Here is a 4,822-nt window from a genome sequence, read left to right as displayed (position 1 = left end):
TTGTCTATGGTATTCCGAGTAGGATTCAATGATTGAATAACTGTGACGAGCTTCAAACTCGCGATTGCTGGGCGTAGTGACAGACGCAAAAGGATAGTAAATCCTATTCCAGCATGATCGAGAACCGACAGATGAATAGCCGTGCCGTGACAGGGTGCATTGACCACTTTCACTGAGAGGATAGGATGTAACCATTGACAAGGGTGATTCCTCTAGACGATTAGCCGTGCCGTGACAGGGCATTTGGATCATTTTCCCGAGAGAAGACCGAAAGTAGCCATTGACAATGGTGATGCATTACATAAAGCCAGCCATGGAAAGGAGTAAGACTGATTGGATGAAGATAGCAGGAAAGCAAAGGTTCAGAGGAACGAAAGCATCTCTATTCGCTTGTCTGAAATTCTCACCAATGATTTACATAAGTATTTCTATCCCTATTTTATTAATTATTTTCGAAAACCCCATTACTATTTTATATCCGCCTGACTGAGATTTACAAGGTGACCATAGCTTGCTTCATACCAACAATCTCCGTAGGATTCGACCCTTACTCACGTAAGGTATTACTTGGACGACCCAGTGCACTTGCTGGTTAGTTGTGCGAAGTTGTGAACCATGGTATTGGCATCATGTTTTTGGCGCCATTACCAGGGAAAGAAAGAGCGATGAATTTTACATAATCAAAGTGTAATCACAATTTCTGCGCACCAAGTTTTTGGCGCCGTTGCCGGGGATTGTTCGAGTTTGGACAACTGACGGTTCATCTTGTTGCTCAGATTAGGTAATTTTCTTTTTGTTTTATTTTCAAAAAGTTTTCAAAAAATTTTTCAAAACTCTTTCAAAAACTTCTCCTTTGTTTTCGAAAAAAAAAATGTTTTCAAAAATATGTTTTTCTTCAGAATTTTTAAGAATGAATTCTAGTGTTTCATAAAGCATGTCTGGCTGTAAAGCTATGACTGTAGGGCATGTTAGACGTGTCATGTCTGAGTTACATACTAAAGCTTGGCTGGCTATTAAGCCATGCCTGACCCTTTGATTGGAGCTTTAGAGCATAAGATTCCTGGAATTCATATTAAAAATTTTGAATCCTTATTTTTCTTTTTCAAAATGATTTTCGAAAAAAATTAAAAGAAAATACAAAAAAAAAAATTCATAAAATCATAAAAATAAAAAATATTTCATGTTTCTTGTTTGAGTCTTGAGTCATGTTATAAGTTTAGTGTCAATTGCATACTCATCTTGCATTTTTCGAAAATTTTCATGCATTCATAGTGTTCTTCATGATCTTCAAGTTGTTCTTGGTAAGTCCTCTTGTTTGATCTTTGCATTTGCATGTTTTGTGTCTTTTCTTGTTTTTCATATGCATTCTTGAATTCTTAGTGCCTAAGCATTAAAGATTTCTAAGTTTGGTGTCTTGCATGTTTTCTTTGCATTAAAAATTTTTCAAAAACATGTTCTTGATGTTCATCATGATCTTCATAGTGTTCTTGGTGTTCATCTTGACATTCATAGCATTCTTGCATGCATTCATTGTTTTGATCTAAAAAAATTCATGCATTGCATAATTTTCATGTTTTTCTCACTCATCATAAAAAAATTCAAAAATCAAAAAAATATCTTTCCATTTTTCTCTCATCAAATTCGAAAATTGGATTGACTTTTTCAAAAATTTTTAAAATCAAGTTGTTTTTATGAGTCAAATCAAATTTTCAATTTAAAAATCTTATCTTTTCCAAAATCTTTTTCAAAAAATCAAATCTTTTTCATTTTTCTTAGTTATTTTCGAAAATTATAAAAATATTTTTCAAAAATCTTTTTCTTATTTTTATATCAAATTTTCGAAAATAACAATAACAATTAATGTTTTGATTCAAAAATTTCAAGTTTGTTACTAGCTTGTTAAGAAAGATTCAAACTTTGAGTTCTAGAATCATATCTTGTGATTTCTGGTGAATCAAGTCATTAATTGTGATTTTAAAAATTAAATCTTTTTTCAAAAACTAATTTCTATCATATCTTTTCAAAAATATCTTCTTATCTCACCTTTTCCAAAAATTTGATTTCAAAATATCTTTTCTAACTTCCTAACTTATCTTTTCAAAATTTGTTTTAACTAACTAACTAACTTTTTGTTTGTTTCTTATCTTTTTCAAAACTACCTAACTAACTCTCTCTCTCTCTCTAATTTTCGAAAATATCTTCCCTCTTTTTCAAAATTTCTTTTTAATTAACTAATTATTTCAATTTTTAAAATCTTAATTTTTGAAAATTACTAACATTTTTCAAAAACTATTTTTGAAAATTACTAACTCTTTTTCAAAAATTATTTTCGAAAATCCTCTCCCTCTCTCATCTTATTCTATTTATTTATTCATCTACTAACATCTCTTCCTCACATCACTCACCAAATTCGAACCCCCCTCTTCTATCTGTGTTCGAATTTTTTCTTCTTCTTCTCTTCTTCTACTAACAATAAGGAACCTCTTTACTGTGACATAGAGGATTCTTCTTCTTTTCTTTTTCTCTTCTCTTTCTTATGAGCAGGGATAAAGAAAAAGGCATTCTTGTTGAAGCTGATCCAGAACCTGAAAGGACTCTGAAGAGGAAACTAAGAGAAGCTAAATTACAACAATCCAGAGACAACTTGATTGAAAATTTCGAACAAGTAAAGGAGATGGCAGCCGAACCCAACAACAATGCAAGGAGAATGCTTGGTGACTTTACTGCACCAAATTCCAATTTACATGGAAGAAGCATCTCCATTCCTACCATTGGAGCAAACAATTTTGAGCTGAAACCTCAGCTAGTTTCTCTGATGCAGCAGAACTGCAAGTTTCATGGACTTCCATCTGAAGATCCTTTTCAGTTCTTAACTGAATTCTTGCAGATCTGTGATACTGTTAAGACTAATGGAGTAGATCCTGAAGTCTACAGGCTCATGCTTTTCCCTTTTGCTGTAAGAGACAGAGCTAGAATATGGTTGGACTCTCAACCCAAAGACAGCCTGAACTCTTGGGATAAGCTGGTCACGGCTTTCTTAGCCAAGTTCTTTCCTCCTCAAAAGCTGAGCAAGCTTAGAGCTGATGTTCAAACATTCAGACAGAAAGATGGTGAATCCCTCTATGAAGCTTGGGAAAGATACAAACAGTTGACCAAAAAGTGTCCTTCTGACATGCTTTCAGAATGGACCATCCTGGATATATTCTATGATGGTTTATCTGAGCTATCAAAGATGTCATTGGATATTTCTGTAGGTGGATCCATTCACCTAAAGAAAACGCCTGCAGAAGCTCAAGAACTCATTGACATGGTTGCTAATAACCAGTTCATGTACACTTCTGAGAGGAATCCTGTGAGTAATGGGACGCCTATGAAGAAGGGAGTTCGTGAAATTGATACTCTGAATGCCATATTGGCTCAGAACAAAATATTGACTCAGCAAGTCAATATGATTTCTCAGAGTCTAACTGGAATGCAAGCTGCATCCAACAGTACTCAAGAGGCTTCTTATGAAGAAGAAGCTTATGATCCTGAGAACCCTGCAATAGCAGAGGTAAATTACATGGGTGAACCATATGGAAACACCTATAATCCATCATGGAGAAATCATCCAAATCTCTCATGGAAGGATCAAAGGCCTCAACAAGGCTTTAATAATGGTGGAAGAAACAGGTTTAGCAATAGCAAGCCTTTTCCATCATACACTCAGCAACAGACAGAGAATTCTGAGCAAAATCCATCTAGCTTAGCAAATTTAGTCTCTGATCTATCTAAGGCCACTGTGACTTTCACGAATGAAACAAGGTCTTCCATTAGAAATTTGGAAGCACAAGTAGGCCAGCTGAGTAAAAGGATCACTGAAATCCCTCCTAGTACTCTCCCAAACAATACAGAAGAGAATCCAAAAGGAGAATGCAAGGCCATTGAATTAATTACCATGGCCGAACCCACAAGAGAGGAGAAGGACGTGAATCCCAAGGAGGAAGACCTCCTGGGACGTCCAGTGATCAATAAGGAGCTTCCCTCTGAGGAACCTAAGGAATCTGAGACTCATCTAGAGACCATAGAGATTCCATTGAACCTCCTTATGCCATTCATGAGCTCTGATGAGTATTTCTCTTCTGAAGAGAATGAGGATGTTACTGAAGAGCAAACTGCCAAGTTTCTTGGTGCAATCATGAAGCTGAATGCCAAATTATTTGGCATTGAAACTTGGGAAGATGAACGTCCCTTGTTCACTAATGAACTAAGTGATCTGGATCAACTGACATTGCCTCAGAAAAGATAGGATCCTGAAAAGTTCATAATACCTTGTACCATAGGCACCATGATCTTTAAGGCTCTGTGTGACCTTGGTTCAGGAATAAACCTCATGCCCCTCTCTGTAATAGAGAAACTAGGAATCTATGGGGTGCAAGCTGCTAGAATCTCATTAGAGATGGCAGATAATTCAAGAAAACAGGCTTATGGACAAGTAGAGGACGTGTTAGTAAAGGTTGAAGGCCTTTACATCCCTGCTGATTTCATAGTCCTGGATACTGGAAAGGAAGAGGATGAATCCATCATCCTAGGAAGACCTTTCCTAGCCACAGCAAGAGCTGTGATTGATGTGGACAGAGGAGAATTGATCCTTCAATTAAATAAGGACAACCTTGTGTTTACAACTCAAGGATCTCTCTCTGCATCCATGGAGAGGAAGCAGAAAAAGCTTCTCTCAAAGCAGAGTCAACCAAACCCCCACAGTCAAACTCTAAGTTTGGTGTTGGGAGGCCACAACCAAACTCTAAGTTTGGTGTCAAACCCCCATATCCAAACTCTAAGT

The 4,822-nt window shown here is 36.1% G+C and overlaps 1 non-coding gene across 1 annotated transcript; it reads right to left on the bottom strand.

Moving 5' to 3' along the window:
* Positions 1–3,070: 3,070 nt before the first annotated feature.
* Positions 3,071–3,178, bottom strand: LOC112786965 (small nucleolar RNA R71). The gene has a single exon (XR_003194406.1). It is a non-coding gene; the product is annotated as a small nucleolar RNA R71 (small nucleolar RNA).
* Between the last annotated feature and the right edge of the window lie 1,644 nt (positions 3,179–4,822).

This window comes from Arachis hypogaea, chromosome 20 (genome assembly GCF_003086295.3).
Source record: "Arachis hypogaea cultivar Tifrunner chromosome 20, arahy.Tifrunner.gnm2.J5K5, whole genome shotgun sequence".
NCBI lineage: Eukaryota > Viridiplantae > Streptophyta > Magnoliopsida > Fabales > Fabaceae > Arachis > Arachis hypogaea.
Note: the sequence above shows the minus strand (reverse complement) of the source record. Positions and strands in the feature narration are given on the sequence as shown.